We start from the raw sequence: 25,165 nt of genomic DNA on the forward strand, positions 1-25,165 counted from the left end.
CTCTCTAGGCAATTCACATCAGAGGTCACAGAGTAATCACAGAGAAAGAAAAAAAACATTGCTGACAGACAATGCATGTAAAACACAATACATTATTCCAACAATTTCAACCCATCCTCACATTCACAGACTCTAATCCCACCTCTCACTCACTGTTACTGAGACCCTTCCCTCACATTCACACTCTAATCCCACCTCTCACTCACTGTTACTGAGACCCTTACTCACATTCACAGGCTCTGATCCCACCGCTGACTCTCACTGTATTACTGAGACCCCTCTTCACATTCAGAGACTCTGCTCCCACATCTGATTCTCACTGTGTTACTGAGACCACTCCTCACATTCACAGGGATAAAACCGACCTCTGCCACTCTCACTGAGTCACTGAGACACCCCGTGACATTCACAGGCTCCAGTCCTACCTGTATCCCTCTCGCAGTATCACTAAACCCTCTCCTCACATTCACAGGGTTTAAACCAAGCTCTGTCACTTGGACCCCTCCTCATATTCACAGGCATTAAACTGACCTCTATTACTCTCACTGTGTTACTGAGACCCCTCCTCACATTCACAGGCTCTAATTCATCTCTGTCACTCTCACTGTGTTACTGAGACCCCCTCCTGACATTCACAGGCTCTAGTCCCACATCTGTGTCTCTCACAGTGTCACTGAGCCCCTTCCTCATATTCACAAGCTCTAATCCCACCTCTCCAGCTGCTAATGAAATGTCATTCATTTTTTTTTTAGTATTCTAAAATTATTTTATTGTCATTATTAATTTTTCCTCACTTATTGTTTCAACAGTACATTTTCTTTACAAGGTTAGTCTAAGTTTAGAAAATCAGATCACAGATTGTATATAGTGAACCTGAACAGCACAGCTCACAAGTAACACTCTCTGATTCTTCTTATCCAGATCTGAAAATCAACTCCCAGATTATATATCAGACCCCTAAGTCTGGCTCACTCATTCCCAGTCTGGCACTGGGCAGATTCTTAGAGCCCCTGTGTTTTTACCTGCTTTATTGAGACCAGGACTGAAGAAAGGCCGGAGTTTCCCAGTGAAGGTGTTGGTGAAGGTGAAGAGATGAGATTTATTATCTGCATTGTAAAATGAGACCTTTCCTGCCTCATAGTCCAGGAAAATCCCCACTGCCCTGAGTCTCACATTCAGGGGAAGCCGGGTCCCCAGTGAGGTGTGGGCCCAGTATTTATCTCCATTCTTCAGTGTCACTGTACAGTATTCAGTCTCATGTAATAGTGGGATCCCCCTCTTCCTGCTCACAGAATCTTTACAAACCCCCAATGTCCACTCAGTCTTGTCTCCCACCTCCACCTCCCAGTAATGTCTCCCCGAGGTGAAGCTCTCACACCCCAGGATACTGACAACAAAATCAAATCTCTGGGGACTGTATGGCAGGTCCTGTCTTGTATCTCTGTATCTGACACTTATCCGATCCTCAGACAGGATGAGATTAGGATGAGCAGTTTCAGGATCCAGAGTCACATTCACTACAGGGAAGGGAGGGAGAAACATTAATAAACATGTGCAGAGATTTCTCATTGGCTCTTCACATACCCACCTCTGCTGTCATTGGTAGGTTAACGTATTTAATGAGAGACACTCCATTATTGGTTATTATTCACTGACTTAATTTACAGAAAAACAATGTTATTGGTTAGCATCTGTAACTTTACCCTATGGGGCTCCTCTATTGAGCAAATGGATGAAATAAAGATTCTAATTGGCTGACTCACTGACAGGCTGCATAAAACAAGTCTCCTCATTGGTCCCTCATGTTCCCATAGCACGACGAAGTAGTTCAGCTCACTCAAATCCAGTGTTGCCAGGTGGGCGGTTTTACCGCCCAATTGGGCGGTTTTCCTTTGCCCGCGGCGGGTTGCGGTTTTTTGGGCTTGTTTTGGGGTCTTTCCGCAGTTTTTTGAGTGGTTTTTCGGGCCGCGGGGGGCGGGGTTAGTGACGTTTTGGGCGGGGTTAGTGACATTCTGGGCGGGCCCGATGACGGGGGAGGCGGGGCCGATGACGGGGAGGCGGGGCCAATGGCGGGGAGGCGGGGCCGATGGCGGCGGGGCGGGGTTGATGACGGCGGGGGCGGGGTTGATGACGGCGGGAGTGGGGGTGTCAGGGGCGGGGTTTGACTTTGGGCGGGTTTTGGGCTGATTTGGGTGGGGAAAAAATGTTCCACCTGGCAACCCTTCTCAAATCTCAGTCTCTCACTGATCCCTATATCCAGCAGTTCTGGTCTTACAGCTCCTAGAACTTATGAATAAATAGTATAGCATCCACTGTGGGATTTATTAGCTAGGTTTGTTCCCCAGTTTTTTCCTTTTGAACTATTTCTCCATTTGTCATATATGGTTTGAGCAGTTATTTGTATTCCTAAAGCCCCTAAAAGATTTTTAAAAAAATGAATCACATTGTACATAATAAATTATTCCACACTCAGGATGTGTCATTTTGAAGCAATGTCATCAGTCAATTATTAAAGTTTAAGATTTTCCAAAAAGTAAGGATTATACAAACTATTACAAAAGCACATTCTTGGTTTTATAGGCCATTTTTCTATGCAGCAGCTTTCTATAGAAAAATTAATTTAACATAATTTTACATGGAAATTAACACACATATACATGCACCTGACCTGAAACGGCTGACCCTGTAAAATTTCTTGTCATTTGCTTTCAAAGGGGGAGCTGTGTTAGGAGTCCCTTTACTAAAGCTTAGCACATGCTAACCGAATTAGCGATCTAAATGCTAAGAAGCCCATAGGTATAAAATAAGATTCTTGGCATTTACCTCACATTAATTCCATTAGAGAACTCTAAATGTGCACTAAGCTTTAGTGAAAAGACCCCATAGTCTGGTGGAGTCCTCAATAAACTCATTAGTGTTTAGACTTAACTTTTAAGGATGTGCATGTGACAAAGTGGACCCCAGTCCTTGAAAGACCATGGCTTAAATTCATTTTTCTTTAAGGTGCCATCTGCGTGTCATTTGCCATATGACACATTTCCTGTCCTCTGAGCTCTGTAATGAGACTGACTGTGTCATGTCTCACTATTCTGTGACTGCCAGCTCAGATCATCTCACTTCATAGTAACATATATACATAATAAATGACGACAGATAAAGACCTGTACGGTCCATCCAGTCTGCCCAACAAGATAAACTCATTTTACATGGTATGTGATACTTTATATGTATACCCAAGTTTGATTTGTCCTTGCCTTTCTCAGGGGCACAGACCGTAGAAGTCTGCCCAGTACTATTCTTGTACTACGTTCTGAAGCTAACATCGAAGAAGCCCCTTAAAATTTACACTCCAGCCCATCCCTATCTATTCAGTCACAATCAGGGCGTAGACCGTAGAAGTCTGCCCAGCTCCCGTTTTGTTTCCAATTTCCGGCGTCGCCGCTCAATCTCTGCTAAGATTCCACAGAACCATTCCTTCTAAACAGGATTCCTTTGTGTTTATTTATTTATTTGTTACATTTGTACCCCACATTTTCCCACCTATTTGCAGGCTCAATGTGGCTTACATAGTGCCGGAGCCTCACCAACGACTTGGGGTGTTGGTGTCGGAGGATCTGAAGGTGAAGAAACAATGCGACAAGGCGACGGCCATGGCCAGAAGGATGCTAGGCTGCGTAGAGAGGGGCATAACCAGCAGAAGAAAGGAGGTGTTGAGCCTCTCTACAAGTTGTTGGTGAGGCTCCATTTGGAGTTTTGTGTTCAGTTTTGGAGGCCGTATCTTGCTAAAGATGTAAAAAGACTGGAAGCGGTGCAAAGAAAAGCTACGAAAATGGTATGGGATTTGCATTGCAAACCATACGAGGAGAGACTTGCTGACCTGAACATGTATACCTTGGAGGAATGGAGAAACAGGGGTGATATGATACAGACGTTCAAATATTTGAAAGGTATTAATCTGCAAATTAACCTTTTCCGGAGACGGGAAGGCGGTAGAACTAGAGGACATGAATTGAGGTTGAAGGGGGGCAGACTCAGGACTAATGTCAGGAAGTATTTTTTCACGGAGAGGGTGGTGGATATGTGGAATGCCCTCCCGCGGGAGGTGGTGGAGATGAAAATAGTAATGGAATTCAAACATGCGTGGGATGCGTTGTACGATTCCTTTACATGGTCCTATCACATGAACCTTATCTTACCACAACAAAACCTTATATTTGTTTACTCCGGAGTCTGCAACAACTCTCCGGCACTATGTAAGCCACATTGAGCCTGCAAATAGGTGGGAAAATGTGGGGTACAAATGTAACAAATAAATAAATAAACACAAAGGAATCCTGTTTAGAAGAAATGGTTCCGTGGAATCCTAGCAGAGATTGAGCGGTGACGCCGGAAATTGGAAACAAAACAGGAGCTGGGCAGACTTCTACGGTCTACGCCCTGATTGTGACTGAATAGATAGGGATGGGCTGGAGTGTAAATTTTAAGGGGCTTCAATGTTAGCTTCAGAACATAGTACAAGAACAGTACTGGGCAGACTTCTACGGTCTGTGCCCCTGAGAAAGGCAAGGACAAATCAAACTTGGGTATACATATAAAGTATCACAAACCATGTAAAATGAGTTTATCTTGTTGGGCAGACTGGATGGACCGTACTGGTCTTTATCTGCCATCATTTATTATGTATATATGTTACTATGAAGTGAGATGATCTCAGCTGTGACAATGAGATAGGAAGGTAGGAAGGGTCAGTGCTGTGATGTTTGGTGGCTGTTTGCTAACTCCGTAATATATGGTTATTAGGCACAACAGAAAGATACTGAGCATTGCAGATTAAAAAATATAAAAAATATATAAGCACTCACAATAAGATACAGGAGTATTCTCTGGTGCAATTATTATACTATTTGAACCATTAGCGCCAGTTTTTCTATAATAGATCCCTAAAAGACGTATTAAATTTTAACTGCCAGACCCTCGACCATTCTCCTAACGTTCAGAGATCCCTTCTCATCGTTTCAACTCCCTCCAGGGTATCCACTCTATTGGCTATTTTCGTGTCATCCGCAAAAAAGCACACCTTTCCTTCCAACCCTTCAGCAAAATCTCCGACAAATATATTAAACAGAATAGGCCCCAGCACCGACCCCTGAGGAATTCTACTGTTCACCTTCATTTCCTCTGAGCGGATTCCATTTACCACCACCCTCTGCCACCTGTCGGTCAACCAGTTTCTTATCCAGTTCACCACTTTCTGTCCTAAGTTCAACCCTTTCAGCTTATTCACGAGTCTTCTGTGGGGGACCATATCAAAGGCTTTGCTGAAGTACAAGTAGATTACATCTAGCGCACGTCCCTCATCCAGTTCTTTAGTCACCCAGTCAAAAAAGTCAATAAGATTCATTTTGCAGGATTTTCCTTTGGTAAAGCCATGTTGCCATGGGTCCTGTAACCCGTCGGTTTCTAGAAAGTTAACTATCCTTTCTTTCAGCAGCGACTCCATTATTTTTCCTACCACCGACGTAAGACTTACCGGTCTGTAGTTTCCCACTTCTTCCCTGTCTCCACTTTTGTGAAGAGGGACCACATCCACTTGTTTCCAATCTCGCGGAACCTCTCCCGTCTCTAAAGATCTATTAAATAAATCTTTAAGAGGTCCCGCCAGGACCTCTCTGAGCTCCCTCAGTATCCTGGGATATCCCATCCGGCCCCATAGCTTTGTTCACCTTCAGATTCTCCAGCTGTTTATAAACTCTTTCTTCCATAAACGGCGCAGTATCCACTCCATTCCCAGACGTTCCCTCGGTGTTTTCCTCCTTGAACACCGAAGAAAAATAATTGTTTAGTACATTCGCTTTATCTTCATCACTCTCCACATAGCCATTCTCATTAGCTTTCAGTCTCGCAATTTCATTCCTATCTCCAATATATCTGAAAAAAGTCTTGTCACCTCTCTTTACATCTTTAGCCATTTTTTCTTCCGCTCGCGCTTTCGCTAGCTGTATTTCCCTCTTCACTTCTTTCAGTTTAATCCGATAATCTTTTCTGTGATCCTCTCGTTGCATTCTTTTGTATTTCTTGAACAAAGCCTCTTTTGCTCTTATTTTTTCAGCTACTTGTTTGGAGAACCTTATAGGCTTCCTGCTTCTCTTGTTTTTGTTTACTTTCCTCACAAAAAGATCAGTCGCCATATTTATAGCAGCCTTTAGCTTGCACCACTGTTTTTCCACTTCTCCTACGCCTTCCCACGCGAACAGCTCCTTCTTCAGGTATTCCCCCATTTTATCAAAATCAGTACGTCTGAAATCCAGTACTTCAATTATTAAATCTAATTTTTATCACTTGGTAATTTTGCAGAGACTGCACTACAGACCTCATGGGACGTGTCCTTCTACAGCTGATGTGATCAGACTATTAAACATCACTAAACATTGGCATCTCCATCATATAATAATATCAACTTATTAAAGAACACATTTTTAGCTTTGTATGACATTTTCTCCACAGATGAACAGGGGAGATGCGGGCAGACATCATGGTGATGTCAATGATGGAAACAATGTGCCGGTGCTCTCCTCCAGCTCAGAGAAGCCTTTGAGACTCCTCTGGGCATGCATGAGTGTTCCCATTTCAGCACCAGTGGTTTCTCTAGGCAGAAATATTTGGGGTGGCAACAGGTGAACAAGCTAGGAATGGGGGGGGATGAAAGTGACATTTTTGTACATCATAGCCACTACCACATCAAACCCACCTTCTCCTACACTTTTTTTTTTAATTTGTATGAAGTGTTTATTAACTGTTCCGGCACAGAGGAAAAACAGAAACAAGCAATCATGTGTAACAAAAAAGCCTGCCAAGTTAAGCATATGCGAGAAATATGGGTAACAATAAAAGGTCAAAACAGGGTTCCCTCCAGCACCAACCAGGCAAAAGTTACCATATAGAACTTCAAAACGTTTTAAAGGATTTACATAATAAGAAAAGTTAACCCCCCAACTACCACCTCCTAGGCCCTTCCCCTCTTCACAAACCCAGAAGATGTAAACACCCCTCCCCCCTGCCCAGGTATAGTCCAACACAGTCCGAGCTATGTCTCGCAGTTTGCTTTTCAATGACAGATGATGCAGAGAGCCGCCTTAACCCTAGTCCCTGAAGAAAGAATTTTGAAACCTGCGGAGTCGGGCGTGTTCAGGAGAAGGCATTTGGCCGAATAATATACCTTTGGACATAGTGAGGCATTAAAGAGACAGCACGAAAGAAAAAGGGAAAAACCAGATAAGTGCTGATTGATTCTTTGAGAGTATCGCCTTTTGTTAAAACTGGTGTTAGCTCACACAATTTATTAAATCAAAGACTGGTTTTCACATAGGGGCTGGTTTAGAAGGTATATAACTTCAACCAATCTAGAGTCCAGAAAGATATAATCAATGCGTGTGTAGGAGTCATGTACAGGGGAATAGTAAGAATAGTAAGAACAGTCCGCGGGTGAGAGAGACGCCAAATGTCCAAAGATCCCAGAGAATGTATGAGGGAGCTCAGGGAAGAGGATATCTTAGAATCTACACCAGAAGACCCATGGGAACGATCAAGGCCAGGGTTTAGCGTGGCGTTAAAATCGCCGCCCATCACCAAGGTGTCTCGAAGAAATGGGACACCCTGGTGATCATAGGGTGCATATATGGAAGCCAAGGTGACATCCACCTCATCAATAGTAATATATAAAAATAGGAAACGCCCACTCGGGTCCCGTTTAATCTTAACAACCTGAACTGGCAGAGACGAATGTATCAATATAGCTACCCCGCATTTCTTAGAAGAATCAACAGGTGAAGCAAAGCAAGCAGTGGGGTAGCAAGGATGAGAGAGGAGCCCTTTGTGGACACGGCAAAGGTGTGTCTCCTACAAAAATACAACATGTGGTTTAAACTGCATCAATTCTCTAAAAAGCTTTTGATGTTTCTGAGGCATATTTAAGCCTTTTACATTATAGGACAAGACTTTTAAATCAGCACTCATCTCCTGATGCTAAGTCCAAGTATAACCAATATATATAAATCCAATTTTTTCCTCCACAGACCATGTTGGAACTTCTAGGACTGTAATAAGTGATGAAGAAGAAGAGCCATTCCCCATACACAAACTAATTAACACCCACCCATTGCCCCCCCCTACGTACTATCTCACCATACAACCCCGTACAAAGTACCGTGCACTCATACAACTAAATGTAGAGGTTGCCCCCCCCCCTCAAACTCCTCCCCAAAACACACATCCCCAGTCCAAAGCTTATTCCATTCCTCTCCCATACTACACAATTCAATCTGACTCAAACCCATTCTCTAACGGGGAAATAGCCATCTACATACACACACTGGCACATCCAACCATCAGGTTGTGAAAGGTAAGTTTCCTCCTCCCCACACGAGTCATTCCATTATACTGGGGACATAAATAGTCCTGTCCACATATAAGAACCAAGTCATTGCTCCACCACCATTGCTGCACCTTTCTCCACATTCTTCTTAGGGGATGCAGAAACTCTCTGCCAGCACTGAAGTTTGGCTTTCATTGTGGGAGCTAGAATGGTCGGGTGGGTGGTGAACACAACCAGTCCCGCTGCATGTAGAAGCTTCCAGGCACACACCAGAAACTGCACCCAATGATGTTTACCCTGCAAATCCCCATCTATATGGAATCTGTTCTTTAGTTAAGATATTCAAAGCTGGCTTCATCAGCCTCCATTGCTGCAGCGTGAATTGTGAGAGATCCTGGAAACAGCAATCCGAGATTCATTGTACTCCAAATTAGGGGTCTGTCGAGCACGGGGAAAGTATAAGCTATCCGCAAATTTAACAAAACGTACAATTATATCTCGTGGCTTGTTATCTGCACGCTGACCCAAGGATCGGTGAGCTCTTTCAATTTCAATCAGGGGTGAGCCCGGTTCAGATTCCAGAGTAGCACAGAGGAGGCGAATTATGGCTGGAACATCCTCAGTTCGCCCACCTTCTGGTACACTTCGAAACCGGAGGTTTTTCCGACGACCCCTATTTTCCAGGTCGTCCAACTTATAAAATAACTCAGCGTACTGCCTCCCCAGTTCTTGAATACTGGAGGTTTGGGTCGAAATCGAATCCGCATGCTCATCTACCTTCAGTTCGATATCCTCTACTCTCCCCTCCAGCTTGTGAAGGTCCATGCTTAATGTAGCTATGAGGTTCTTATATCTGCTCGTATCCTGGATAGAAGCTGCCGCAGCTCACTAGAGATACCCATTTTCAAGGGAGGCAGATCGCAACTCTGCTAGTGATACTGCGGAGTCTAAGTCAGAAGGGGAGAGCCGCTCTGGTGACACATGGTGCCCCGAGGCCTTACCTCCCGCTCATCTCGGTGGGTGATTCGCGACCTTTTTCTGTGAGGAAGTGGATTTACTCATAGTCCTCAGAGATCTGGAGACCAACTCTGTAAAAGTTCAAAAGAAAAGCTGATGGAGGTGGTTAAAGCCGTATATTGGATTGGCTGGGTAAGACCGAAGGAGCTAGGCTGCCATATCGTGCAGTGATGTCACTTCCTCCTCACCTTCTCCTACTGATGTAATTTAAACATGTGACCAGCTACCTTGCTCCATCTAAAAACCCAGATATAACCAGTTTTCAGCTATCCCTGAGTTTTCATTGGATCAAATACACCCCACCTGACTTCAGCCTATGGCCCAACCAGAAATTATGAAAAAAAAGAACCCTCTCAGTCTGCCATCCTTCTTTTCCTTTACCTCTCTGGACCTTCACTGAATCTCTGTGAACTAGGCTCCAGCAACAACTCTGCAACAAGAAGACATCTTTTCCAGCAAGGATCATCATCAAACCTCCTTCATACTCCAGCCAGCAGCAGAAAGAATTAATCTGAGCCCCAATCCCAGTGAGTTATTCTTCATCTAGCCTAATTAATAATTCAGACTTTCTAACAATATTTATCGTGTGGCACATTTCAATTGTGTAAAATCCCTAAAAACTGCCTTCTAACATTGTATTACCTGTATTGTAAATAAACATTATTAGTAAAAATCTGGTCCTTTATGTTCTCAGCACACTTCCTTAAATATTATACAGAGCAAGTTAATGCAATTCCCCACATATATTCTTTTACATAAGAAACCCTCTCCAAGCCAGCCAGTTACAGCTACCAGGTAAAATCGCCATAATTGGTAGCATCATTCAACAAATTCTTCTGTGTGAGAGTGAAATCTCTGCAGGACGGAACAAAATCTCAATATAAACTCCGCCTCTCCAGTTCTGTTTCACAGACTTCATATTACCAAACAATGGAGATCTATCCTCTTTACAACTCATCATACAAAAAATATTCAAATTGTGATACTCACCTCAGGAACAGTACACACCCCTTCCACTACCAGACACTTTCTTTAAAGCAAATGGGTTTTTGTTTGTATGGAGAGAGATATTCTGGTGGGACTTCTTAAGGATTCATTTTATAGATCTCTGGAGATGAGACAGGTTTCATGAGATGGGAGACGACCAGATGTGACCCCTCTTCTCAAAAGTGGGGTCAGGAATCTCTCAACAGGAAAGTATACACAAGCATTCCACAAAGCTAGGATAGTGCGAAACAGGGTATCCGGGTAGGAACGGAACAATTTACAACACAGGAAGGAAACAGAGAATAGAAAATAAAAGGGAAGGGAGAACTGGACCTTCACCAGCAAACTTCTTATGGAGTATTATAGGTCTGGTGGAATAGCCAAGTATTTAAGGCTAATTAAAAATTTTTAAAGGAGGATTCAGCTCTGTATAAATCGTTGGTGAGGCCCCACCTGGAGTATTGTGTTCAGGTTTGGAGGCCGTATCTTGCTAAGAATGTAAAAAGAATTGAAGCGGTGCAAAGAAAAGCTACGAGAATGGTATGGGATTTGCGTTACAAGACGTATGAGGAGAGACTTGCTGACCTGAACATGTATACTCTGGAGGAAAGGAGAAACAGGGGTGATATGATACAGACGTTCAAATATTTGAAAGGTATTAATCCGCAAACGAACCTTTTCCGGAGATGTGAAGGCGGTAAAACGAGAGGACATGAAATGAGATTGAAGGGGGGCAGACTCAAGAAAAATGTCAGGAAGTATTTTTTCACAGAGAGAGTAGTGGATGCTTGGAATGCCCTCCCGCGGGAGGTGGTGGAAATGAAAACGGTAACGGAATTCAAACATGCGTGGGATAAATATAAAGGAATCCTGTTCAGAAGGAATGGATCCTAAGGAGCTTAGCCAAGATTGGGTGGCAGAGCCGGTGGCGGGAGGCGGGGATGGTGCTGGGCAGACTTATACGGTCTGTGCCAGAGCCGGTGGTGGGAGGCGGGACTGGTGGTTGGGAGGTGGGGATGGTGCTGGGAAGACTTATACGGTCTGTGCCAGAACCGGTGGTGGGAGGCGGGGCTGGTGGTTGGGAGGCAGGGATAGTGCTGGGCAGACTTATACGGTGTGTGCCCTGAAAAGGACAGGTACACATCAAGGTAAGGTATACACAAAAAGTAGCACATATGAGTTTATCTTGTTGGGCAGACTGGATGGACCGTGCAGGTCCTTTTCTGACGTCATCTACTATGTTACTATATGTTATGTTACTATGATTCAGCTCTCATATCGCAAGGGAGGGAGTTCCAATGGAAGGGAGCAATGAAATAAAATGCACAATGCCTAGTTGATTCAAAGATGGCCTGTTTAGGATTAGGGAGGAATAAACGAAAATCATTTTGGCCAAAAATATTCCACGTATTAAATAAGGAGGAAGGAGACCAAACAACAGCTGGCATGGTTAAAAAGTGAGATGAAGGAAGTTATTAGAGCTAAAAGAAAATCCTTCAGAAAACTGAAGAAGTATCTGACTGAAAATAATAGGAAATAGCATAAGGAAAGGCAAGTCAAATGCAAAGTGCTTATAAGGAAGGCAAAGAGGGACGTTGAAAAAAAGATTGCATTGGAGGCAAAAACACATAGTAAAATTTTTTTTAGATATATTAAAAGCAAGAATCTGGCAAAAGAATCGGTTGGACCGCTAGATGTCTGAGGGGTAAAAGGGGCACTCAGGGAAGATAAAGCCATAACGGAGAGATTAAATGAATTCTTTGCTTCGGTCTTCACTGAGGAAGATTTGGGAGAGATACCAGTGCCAGAAATGATACTCAAAGCTGACGAGTCAGAGAAGCTGAATGAAATCTTTATAAACCTGGAGGATGTAATGGCACAAAATTGAAGAGTAGCAAATCACCAAGACCAGATGGTATTTATCACAGAGTACCGATAGAATTGAAAAATGAACTTGCTGAACTATTGTTAATACTATGTAATTTATCTTTAAAATCAAGCATGGTACTGGAAGATTGGAGGGTGGCCAACGTAATACTGATTTTTAAAAAGAGTTCCAGAGGTAATCCAGGAAATTATAGACCGGTGAGCCTGATGTTGGTGTTGGGCAAAATGGTAGAGACTATTATAAAGAACAAAATTACAGAGCAAATTCGAAAGCATGGATTAATGAGACAAAGCCAACATGAATTTAGTGAAGGGAAACCTTGCCTCACCAATCTATTATATTTCTTTGAAGGGGTGAACAAACGTGGATAAAGGTGAGCTGGTCGATATTGTGTATCTGGATTTTCAAAAGGAATTTGACAAAGTACCTCATGAATGACTCCAGAGGAAATTGGGATAGGAGGTAGTGTTCTATTGTGGATTAAAAACTGGTTAAAAGGTAGAAAACAGAGTACAGTTAAATGATCAGTATCCTCAATGGACAATGGAGTTCTGCAGGGGTTTGTGCTGGGACCATTGCTTTTTAACATATTTATAAGTGATCTAGAGATGAGAATAACTAGTGAGGTCATTATATTTGCTGAAGACACAAAGTTAAAGTTGTAAAATCATAAGAGGATTGTGAAAAATTGCAAGAGGACCTTACGAGACGGGAAGACTGGGCATCCAAATGGCAGAAGATGTTTTATGTGACAAATTATTATTATTATTTATTACACTTGTACCCCGCGCTTTACCACACATGGCAGGCTCAATGCGGCTTACATAGTAACAATGTAAAGAATTACAAATTTGTAAAAAAGAATATACAGTTTGTAGTGAACACAAAATTAATGGGCTTAACGGATAAGTAAATTAAGCATATGAGGAATAGGGTGCAGAAGGAATTGGGTGTTGGGAGGAAGGTGTAGAAAGATAGAAAGGAATGGATATCGGGTAGCAATAAGGGTAATGGGAACATGGTCAATGTAAAACAGATGTCAATAAAATCATGTGGGCAAGTTTTGATTAGGTTGAATCGTTAGGGTAGGCTATCTTGAAGAGATGGCTCTTCAGTGCTTTCTTGAAGGGCAAAAGGCCGTTAATGGTACAGATGGGTCTTGGTAGAGCATTCCAAAGCTGGCTACCTGTAAAGGAAAAATTTGATGCGAAGAGGGATTTGTACTTAACACCTTTGCAAAATGATGCATGTGGGAAAGAGGAACCCGAACTATAGATACGTGATGCAAGGTTCCACATTAGGAGTCACTACCCAGGAAAAGGATCTATGTGTCATCATTGATGATACGTTGAAACCCTCTGCTCAGTATGCAGCGGTGGCTACGAAAGTAAATAGAATGTTAGGAATTATTAGGAAAGGAATGGAAAACAAAAATGAGCATATTATGTTGCCTTTGTATTGCTCCATGGTGCGACCTGACATCGAATACTGTGTGCAGTTCTGGTCACCACATCTTAAAATATTTATAGTAAAATTAGAAAAGTTAGAGAGAAGGGTGACAAAAATGATAAAGGGGATGAGACAACTTCCCTATGAGGAAAGGCTAAAGAGGCTAGGAATCTTCAGCTTGGAGAACAGATGATACAACAAGAGGTCTATAAAATACTGAGTGGAGTGGAATAGGTAGACATGAACTGCTTGTTTACTCTTTCCAAAAATACTAGGACTAGGGGCACGCAATGAAGCTGCTAAGTAGTACATTTAAAACCCTGGAGAAGATATTTATTCACTCAATATATAATTAAACTCTGGAATAGAATAAAATAAAACAAAGAAAAGAAAATAAGATGATACCTTTTTTATTGGACTAACTTAATACATTTTTATTAGCTTTTGAAGGTAGCCCATCTTCCTCTGATCTGACGAAGAAGGGCTACCTTCTAATCAAAAAATGTATTGTTAGTCCAATAAAAAAAGGTATCATCTTATTTTTTTTCTTTGTTATATTTTATTCTACTTCTATTGATTACCTTTAAAAGTGGACTAACATGGCTACCACAGCTCTCTACTTAATTAAACTCTGGAATTAGTTGCCAGAGATTGCGGAAAAAGCAGTTAGCTTAACAGGGTTTAAAAAAGGTTTGGATAATTTTCTAAAAGAAAAGTCCATAAATCATTATTACGATGGACTTGGGAAATCCACTGCTTATTTCTAGGATAAGCAGCATAAAACCTGTCTTGCTGTTTTAGTATCTTCCCAGGTTCTTGTGACCTGGATTGGCCACTGTTGGAAACAGGATGCTGGACTTGATGGACCCTTGGTCTGTCCCAGTATGGTAGAGCTTATGTTCTTATGTACAAGGCTGTATTGTGGCAGCACACTGACAACAGCTACATAGAAGAGGAAATTCATAATGTGTAGGTGAGATTGTCAGACTGAGTTACCTGCATAGCTACAGCATCTTCTAAACTCTGAAATCAAACAGAGAAACACAACCGTCAGAGTTCAGAAAATCTTTAAGCAGCAGTGTGACGTACTTGAGAAGAGAAACTTACCTAGTTCAGTACGAAGAGACTCTACATAAAAATACAAAGAGATAAAAGTTAGAGTTCTGGGTGTCTAAAAATGTCCATAGCACTATTTCCAATTTATGCAAGTAAAACTGTTTTACCTATGGAAATATATAAAATTACCCCCACAGGCGTCAGAGTTTGATTACTGCTTAGCCTGTCTCTGCATATATTAATACACACTAAGGGTTGGATTCAGTAAATAGAAGCCAAATTTGGGTGTAGAGAAAAATCATCACCGAGTGCTACTTTATAAAATACATGCTCCCCTTATAGAATAATGCTTAATTACAGATCTCGTACCTTACTTTGAGCACCAAAGTTGCCCCTGCTGAAACCTGGTGTAAATTCCGGCACCCAAGTTGGGTGCAAATCCCAGGAATTCTGCAATACTTCGCATCTTTATGCTCCTGACCCACCTGTGCCCATCTCACGGCCACAGCCCTTCTGAGTTGCACACCATAAGATTTGTGAACAGATCTTTATAGAGTAGCACTTAGTGAGATGCACGTACAAATCTAAAATGTTGTGAATTAACACCCATAATTGACTGTTAGCACCCAATAATTGGCAGTAATTGGCTCATTAACCAATTTAATTGCCCATGCAACTCAGGCTGCACACAACTTTGGCTGTCATTTTTAGAATATCTCCATAAATATTACTTAGGAACAAGTGAGAAGAGATTATAGACACGCAGGTAATTTCTGGAGGAAAAGTTATTTTCAGAAAGCAGCATGTGTATTTTTTCTAAGTAATTTTTCCAAGGGAATAATCAAAGTTTGTCTTAGCTTTTGCTTTGATTTTTGGCTCAAATCCTATGGGTTTCTAAAGGCATTTACATAGGTAAAGCAGTGCTTTATGTGCAGAAATGGCCTATTACCTGCACATTTGACCTGTAACATTAGTATTCTGTAAAGAAAAGTAGGCAGTGACTTTCCTTTATGGTACAGACACCTAATAAAGGTGAACAGATATAGAATTGCTCTAGGTAATTATCCAGCTCATTTTAGAAGGAAGCCGGCTATCTTCCGACACAAATCGGTAGATGGGCGCCCTTCTCCTAAGGCCGGCCAAATCGGTATAATCAAAAGCCAATTTTGGCCGGCCTCAACTGCAGTCCGTCGCAGGAGCGGCCAAAGTTAAAGGGGGCATGTCAGAGGTGTAGCAAAGGCGGGACTGGGGCGTGGTAAACACATGGGCGCCCTCGGCCGATAATAGAAAAAAGGCCGGCCTTGACGAGCATTTGGCCGGGTTTACTTGGTCCACTTATTTTCAGGTCCAAGCCACAAAAATGTGCCCTAAATGACCAGATGACCACCGGAGGGAATCGGGGATGACCTCCCTGTACTCCCCCAGTGGTCACCAGCCCCCTCCCACCCTAAAAAAAAAAAACAATTTTTGCCAGCCTCTATGCCAGCCTCAAATGTCATACCCAGCTCCCTGACAGCAGTATGCAGGTCCCTGGAGCAGTTTCAGTTGGTACTGCAGTGCACGTCAGGCAGGCGGACTCAGGCCCATCCCCCCCTACCTGTTACACTTGTGGTGGTAAATGTTAGCCCTCCAAAACCCACCCAAAACCCACTGTACCCACATCTAGGTGCCCCCCTTCACCCATAAGAGCTATGGTAGTGTGTACAGTTGTGGGGAGTGGGTTTTTTTTTTGGGGGGGGTTGGGGGGCTCAACACCCAAGGAAAGCGAACTATGTACCTGGGAGCAATTAATGAAGTCCACTGCAGTGCCCCCTAGGGTGTCCGGCTGGTGTCCTGGCATGTGAGGGGGACCAGTGCACCGCAAATGCTGGCCCCTCCCACGACCAAATGCCTTGGATTTGGCCATGTTTCAGATGGCCACTGTCAGTTTCCATTATCGGCGAAAACCGAGTTTGGCCATCTCTAATGTTCACCTAAATGTTGGGATTTTGCCGGCCTGGGCCGTATTATCGAAACGAAAGATGGGCACCCATCTTTTTTGATAATACGGTCTGTTCTGCCCCTTCCCTAGTTCGCCCTTAGAGATGGCCGTCCATTTTCGATTATGCCCCTCCACGTAACATAAGCACCTACCCCTTATATACAACATACACGTTAGTTATAGAATTTTGGCATGGAGGTGCAAACATGCTGCCTAAACGGTTTACACACTATTCTATCTTAATAGTGCGTAATTGTAAGGTGGGTGTACGCATAGGTGGAGTCTGGGCAGGTGATCAATTATACACATATCTTATAGAACATTATAAGTTATGCACATATTTTCCACATTTAAAGGTGTGAGCAATTGCACTTACCCTATGGCATAATTGCTTGCACCTGAATTATAGGCTCTTGTTTTCATTGTTAGGCTGGTCTTCTATCTAGGAAAGCAGGTGCCTGAGTTTCTTTATAGAATAGGTTTCTACCAAGTTTTTGCTTTGTTTTTGTTCAAATGTTTTATTCAAGTTATGCAATGTAGGAAATATACATAAGATGTCAAATAAACAACAATAACAACAACAACAACAGGAGAACACATTACAGAAGAGTGGCCTAGAGGTTAGAGCACCAGTCTTGCAATCCAGAGTTCACCAGTTCAAATCCCACTGCTACTCCTTGTGATCTTGGGCAAGTCACTTATCCCTCCATTGCTTCAGGTACAAACTTAGATTATGAGCCCTCCTGAGACAGAGAAATATGCAGTGGACCAGAATGTAACTCACCTTGAGCTACTACTGAAAAAGGTGTGAGCAAAATATAAATAAATATAGAGATAGCATAATCAAGTAATGGGGGCCCATACTTTGCAAGAGAGCTTTTTTTCTCTCATTTTACAGCTAAACAGACCTTGTCCATTACAAATCATAATCAAGTTCAGAGAGGTCTTTTCAGCAGTGGCGTATCATCTTAATAGCTATTGAGCTCATGTTCAAAAGAGAAGGACGCCCATCTTTTGACACAAATCGGAAGATGGACGTCCTTCTCACAGAAAAGTCCAAATCATAGGGAAGGGAGGGTCATTGGTGGGGGGGAATACTCTTTAAGAAAATTTTAAGAAAGTTACTGAAGTTTATAGAGGTTACCATTTGGATGTAAAATGTGTAGGCACAAGCTGTATCAGATGAACATTACTTTGTTTTGATGTACACATAATAGTGCAATGACAGTTTGTCTTAATAATATGTTGTAAAGTTTTGAATGCTAAATAAAGACTTCATACAAATTGAAAACAAAAAAAGAAACATCCAAATCGGTATAATCGAAAGCCGATTTTGGACGTCCCTAACTGCCTTCCATCACGGGGACGGCCAAAGTTAAAGGGGGCGTGTCAGAGGCATAGTGAAGGCGGGACTTGGGCGTGCCTAATACTTGGACGTCCTTCACCCATAATCGAAAAAAAGAAGGATATCCCTGATGAACACTTGGACATTTTCACCTGGTCATGTTTTTCTTACGACCAAGGCACAAAAAGGTGCCCAAAATGACCAGATGACCATTGGAGGGAATCGGGGATGACCTCCCCTTATTCCCCCAGTGGTCACTAACCCTCAAAAAATATCTTTCAAAATATTGATTGCCAGCCTCTATGCCAGCCTCAGATGTCATACTCAGGTCCATCACAGCAGTATGCAGGTCCCTGGAGCAGTTTTAGTGGGTGCAGTGCACTTCAGGCAGGCGGACCCATCCCCATCCCCCCCTACCTGCTACGTTTGTGGAGGAAACAACGAGCCCTCCAAAACCCACCACAGACCCACTGTACCCACATCTAGGTGCCCCCTTCACCCGTAAGGGCTGTTGTAGTGTACAGTTGGGGGTAGTGGTTTTTTTTTTTGGGGGGGGGGGGTTGGGGGTCTCAGCACACAAGGTAAGGGAGCTATGTACCTGCCAGTAATTTATGAAGTCTAGTGCAGTGCCCCCTAGGGTGCCCGGTTGGTGTCTGGCATGTCAGGGGGACCAATGCACTAGAAATGCTGGCTCCTCCCATGACCAAATGACTTGCATTTGGTCGTTTCTGAGATGGACATCCTTGGTTTCGAAAATCGCCGAAAATCAGAAACGTCCATGTCTTGGGACATCCAAATCTAGGGACGACCAAATTTCAGGATTTGGACATCCCTGACCGTATTATCGAAACGAAAAGATGGACGTCCATCTTGTTTTGAAAATACGGATTTCCCCATTCCTGGATTGGAACATTTTGCGACGTCCAAATCAAAACTTGGATGTCCCTTTCGAAAATGTCCCTCTATGTGTAAAAGGATGCACAACAATTTTGCTTTATAGTCATCAACCGTACTAGATAAATCAATGCCTGCAAGAATGAGGATCTTGAAAGATAAAGGTTTGGTTATGGTCAACAAAAGTCCAAACTGATTTCCAGTAATACTGAAGGAAAGAACAGTTGAACATAAGATGGTCCGGAGTTCCAATATCAGATTAGCATGTTCTACATTTATTATCCATGTTCTTGGAGAGCTTGGATATCTTATTTGGCGTCCATAAGGCTGTATGCAGTAGGAAAAATATGGTTTCTGAGTAAGCAGCAGATTTGGTGGATTTAGCAAAGGATACCCAGAAGCTTTGCCGCTGCTGTGACAAGAGTGACGTGTGTAAATCTTTTTCCCATACGACCTCAAGAGCAGAAGATGAGCAGAATTTCCATTGCTTTAACAGTTTATAGCACTTGGAAGCTATTCCGGCACCTTTGCATAGTTGTGAGCATAAAATCAGCTGCTGGGTTTAGCTTTAGTTAAAGTCCTAATGTCTAGTTTAGCAGATATACAATGAGTAAGTTGGAGCCATTGGAAATATAGGTGTGATGGTAAATTAAACTTTGCTTGTAAAACATTGAAAGGAAACCATGTATTGTGCTCAAGTAATTGATATTAAATAGTATATGCCAGCTTTAATCCACACGGGCCAGTATACCAGCTTGTTATTTATTTTAAAATAGAGTTGTGCCATAGTTATATATGAGAAGTGATATACAGGCATATTTTCAAAGCACTTAGACTTATAAAGTTCCATAGTAACTTATGTAAGTCTAAGTGCTTTGAAAATGAGCCCCATAGTATGGTCGTTCAACAAAGGTTTTCCACAGACTTAAAGGTTGCTTGGGCAGAGAACAACTATGGGTTTTGCTGTTGGGGTGGAGGTGAAGACTGGGAGGGGCATAATCGAACGTCGCCGGCGAAATAGGTCGCCTGCGATCTATTTTGGCGGCAACGTAAAGAGCTGGCCGGAACCGTATTATCGAAAAAGATGGCTGGCCATCTTTTTTTTTCGATAATACAGTTTAGCCCAGCCAAATGCCACAGTTCTCCGGGTTTGAGATGGCCGGTTGTGTTTTTCAGCGATAATGGAAAAAAATGCCGGTGATCTCAAACCCGGCGAAATCCAAGGCATTTGGTCATGGGAGGAGCCAGCATTTGTAGTGCACTGGTCCCCCTGACGTGCCAGGACACCAACCGGGCACCCTAGGGGGCACTTCTAAAAATTAAAAAAATATATAGAAATAGCTCCTAGGTGCATACCTCCCTTACCTTGGGTGCTGAGCCCCCCAAATCCCCCCCCCAAAACCCACTCCCCACAAGTGTACATCATTACCATAGCCCTTATGTGTGAAGGGGGCACCTACATGTGGGTACAGTGGGTTTTGGGGGGGGGTTTGGAGAGCTCTACATTAAACACCACAAGTGAAACAGGTAGGCAGGGGATGGGCCTGGGTCCGCCTCCCTGAAGTGCACTGCAACCAACAAAAACTGCTCCAGGGACTTGTAGACTGCTCTCAGCGAGCTGGGTATGTCATTTGAGGCTGGCATACAGGCTGGCAAAAAAGGTTTTTATTTTTTTAGTGTGGGAGGGGGTTGGTGACCACTGGGGGAGTACGGGGAGGTCATCCCCCATTCCCTCCAGTGGTCATCTGGTCAGTAGGGGCACCTTTTTGAGGCTTGGTCGTGAAAATAAAAGGACCAAGTAAATCCGGCGAAATACTGATGAACACCGCTTTTTTTTTTTCCATTATCCGCGAAAGCCGGCCATCTGGTAGCCACGCCCATACCCGCCAATGTTCCGCCTTTGCTATGCCGCCGACACGCCCCCTTTAACTTTCGCTGGCGTGGCGACGGGAAAGCGGCGATGGTGTCAAAAAAGCAGCTTTCGATTATACCGATTTTGCCGCTTTTGCAAGATCGCCGGCCATCTCACAATTTATATCGGAAGATCGCCGGCGATCACTTTTGAAAATAAGCCTGCAAGGCAGGCTCAAGAGTGGAATGGAGTCCCATCCACAAAGGAGTACTACTTAAATACCGCAAAGTTATCCAATTAGAAGTCTGCTTTAATAAGAACGCTAGGTGATAGTCATGGAAACTTGGAAACTTTTTATTCCCCCATGTGGCTTATCACATTTTAAGCACTTGGTGACAACACAAGGGGATTTGTTTACCCACACGAATTTGATGAGGTTTTTTTTTAATATTAGGGCTGAATAATATCGGGATCATGCTAAGTGTGTAACTAATTTTTGTAACAATCATCATTTTTATTGTGTTCATCCTTCTCTACCAAGTTAGGCGGAGAGGGGACCATTTAGATATTAGCTCATGGAGCAACCGATCAGCATTCAGTCGTGGAGGGGCATAATTGAACGAAAACGTCTATCTCCATGGGCGTTTATCTCCGAGAATGGGTCCGTGAAGTGGCGGACCGAACCGTATTTTCGAAAAAAATAGACGTCCATGTTTTATTCGACAATTTGTGAGCTGGGCGTTTTTGTTTTTCAGTGATAATGGAAAATGAAAGCGCCCAGCTCAAAAACGAATAAATCCAAGGCATTTGTTCGTGGGAGGGGCCAGGATTCGTAGTGCACTGGTCCCCCTCACATGCCAGGACACCAACCGGGCACCCTAGGGGGCACTTTTACAAAAACAAAAAAAAGGTAAAAGAGCTCCCAGGTGCATAGCACCCTTCCCTTGTGTGTTGAGCCCCCCCAAATCCCCCTCAAAACCCACTGCCCACAAGTCTACACAATTATTATAGCCCTAAGGGGTGAAGGGGGGCACCTACATGTGGGTACAGTGGGTTTGGGGGGTTGGACGACTAATAAGCATTAAGCAGCACAATTGTAACAAGTAGGGGGGGGGATGGGCCTGGGTCCACCTGCCTGAAGTCCACTGCACCCCCTAACAACTGCTCCAGGGACCTGCATACTGCTGCCAGGGAGGTGGGTATGACATTTGATGGTGAAAATAAAAAGTTGTGAAACATCATTTTTTGTGGTGGGAGGGGGTTAGTGACCACTGGGGGAGTCAGGGGAGGTCATCCCCGATTCCTTCTGGGGGTAATCTGGTCATTTAGGGCACTTTTTGGGGCCTTATTCGTGAAAAAACAGGGTCCAGGAAAAGTGCCCTAAATTCTAGCTACAAACGCATACTTTTTTTCCATTATCGGCGAAAGGCGCCCATCTCTCCTCGGCCGATAACCACGCCCCAGTTCCACCTTCGCCACGCCTCCGACACGCCCCCGCCAACTTTGTACGCTTCCGCGATGGAGTGCAGTTGAAAACGTCCAAAATCGCCTTTCCATTATACCGATTTACGATTTGGGTCGAAATCTAGGCGTTTTTCTCTTTCAATTATAAGGTGGATAGTAACATAGTAGATGACGGAAGAAAAAGACCTGCACGGTCCATCCAGTCTGCCCAACAAGACAACTCATGTAGACTACTTTTTGTGTATACTCTACTTTGATTTGTACTTATGCTCTTCAGGGCACAGACCGTATAAGTCTGCCCAGCACTATCCCCGCCTCCCAACCACCGGCTCTGGCACAGACCGTATAAGTCTGCCCAGCACTATCCCTGTCTCCTACCACCGGCTCTGACACAGACCATATAAGTCTTCCCAGCACTATCCCCGCCTCCCACCACCGGCTCCGGCACAGACCGTATAAGTCTGCCCAGCACTATCCCCGCCTCCCAACCTCCAGCCCCGCCTCCCACTACTGGCTCTGCTATCCAATCTCGGTTAATCTCCTTAGGATCCATTCCTTCTGAACAGGATTCCTTTATGTTTATCCCACGCATGTTTGAATTCCGTTACCGTTTTCATCTACACCACCTCCCGCGGGAGGGCATTCCAAGCATCCACCACTCTCTCCGTGAAGAAATACTTCCTGACATTTTTCTTGAGTCTGCCCCCCTTCAATCTCATTTCATGTCCTCTCGTTCTACCGCCTTCATATCTCTGGAAAAGGTTCGTTTGCGGATTAATACCTTTCAAATATTTGAACGTCTGTATCATATCACCCCTGTTTCTCCTTTCCTCCAGGGTATACATGTTCTGGTCAGCAAGTCTCTCCTCATACGTCTTGTTACGCAATTCCCATACCATTCTCGTAGCTTTTCTTTGCACCGCTTCGATTCTTTTTATATCCTTAGCAAGATACGGCCTCCAAAACTGAACACAATACTCCAGATGGGGCCTCACCAATGACTTATACAGGGGCATCAACACTCCCTTTCTTCTGCTGGTCACACCTCTCTCTATACAGCCCAACAACCTTCTAGATACAGCCACCGCCTTGTCACACTGTTTTGTCGCCTTCAAATCCTCAGATACTATTACCCAAAGATCCCTCTCCCCGTCCGTACCTATCAGACTCTCGCCACCTCACACATACGTCTCCCGTGGATTTCTATTCCCTAAGTGCATCACTTTGCATTTCTTGGAATTTGAATTTTAATGGAAGTAGGTTTGTGAACGGGACAGGGTGTTGTTCCTCCCTGGTTTTGCTGAAAAATCAGTTCCCCTGAAGACGCCACTAGTCTGGCGAAACATGGCCCCTTGTAGGGAACTGAAATCTATGAACAGTGATTCTTATGTCTTGCACAGAGTGATTTTTTTGAAAAAAGTATTGCAGTGGACAAGAACTTTGCAGGAAGAAGATCTTTGGTTCTGCACAATCTCTACCTAAGCTAAGTAGCTGTTATTCAATATATTTTTTTGAACATTAGTTTTTTAACATCATTTTCTGGATATTGTCCATTAATTAAATATTGTGATCAGGATGGAGGTAGGATGTGCTATGATGTAAATGTGGTGTCCCTGCAACGCTTGGATTTTTAGTCCACAGCAATACACCAAAAAAACTGAGCACAACAAATAAATATTTATACAATTTTATTGAGCTTTTTACAAAAAGTAATTATTTATACAATATGAGTAAATGAGAATATTTCTAATACTTTAAAGTTCTAATTAGGGTTTCTGTTATAGTTTGCTAATATTGAATTTTAATTGCCAGACCTTAGACCATTGTTCTAGCTTCTTCAGATCCTTTTTCATGTTTTCCACTCCCTCCGGGGTGTCCACTCTGTTACAGATCTTAGTATCATCCGCAAATAGGCAAACTTTACCTTCAAACCCTTCGGCAAGGTCACTCACAAATATATTGAACAGAATCGGCCCCAGCACCGATCCTTGAGGCACTCCACTACTCACCTTTTCCTCCTCCGAGCTAACTCCATTCACCACCACCCTCTGGCGTCTGTCCGTCAACCAGTTCCTAATCCAATTCACCACTTTAGGTCCTATCTTCAGCCCATCCAGTTTATTTAAAAGCCTCCTGTGGGGAACCGTATCAAAAGCTTTGCTGAAATCTAAGTAGATTACGTCCATAGCTCATCCCTGATTCAATTCTCCTGTCACCCAATCAAAAAACTCAATGAGATTCGTTTGGCACGATTTCCCTTTGGTAAAACCATGTTGTCTGGGATCTTGCAACCTATTGGCTTCCAGGAAATTCACTATCCTTTCCTTCAGCATCGCTTCCATTACTTTTCCAATAACTGAAGTGAGGCTTACCGGCCTGTAGTTTCCAGCTACTGCCCTATCACCACTTTTGTGAAGAGGGTCCACCTCCGCCATTCTCCAATCCCTCGGAACCTCTCCCATCTCCAAGGATTTATTAAATAAATCTTTAAAAGGACCCACCAGAACCTCTCTGAGCTCCCTTAATATCCTGGGGTGGATCCAGTCCGGTCCCATGGCTTTGTCCACCTTTAGCTTTACAAGTTGTTCATACACACTCTCTTCTGTAAATGATGCTGTATCCACTCCATTTTCATTTGTACTTTTTCCAGTCCATTGCGGTCCTGCTCCAGGATTTTCTTCTGTGAAAACAGAACAAAAGTATCTATTTAGCAAATTTGCTTTTTCTTCATCACTATCTACATAGCGGTTTGCAGTATCTTTTAGTCTCACAATTCCCTTTTTAGTCATTCTCCTTTCACTAACATACCTGAAGAAATTTTTATCACCCCTCCTTACATTTCTAGCCATTTGTTCTTCCGC

General features: G+C 43.3%; 1 pseudogene; it reads right to left on the reverse strand.

Annotated features, from left to right (window-relative positions):
- Window positions 1–972: 972 nt before the first annotated feature.
- Window positions 973–25,165, reverse strand: part of LOC115464427 — a 119,469-nt pseudogene continuing 95,276 nt past the window's right edge.

The sequence above is a fragment of the Microcaecilia unicolor genome, chromosome 3, assembly GCF_901765095.1.
Source record: "Microcaecilia unicolor chromosome 3, aMicUni1.1, whole genome shotgun sequence".
In the NCBI taxonomy this organism is placed as follows: domain Eukaryota; kingdom Metazoa; phylum Chordata; class Amphibia; order Gymnophiona; family Siphonopidae; genus Microcaecilia; species Microcaecilia unicolor.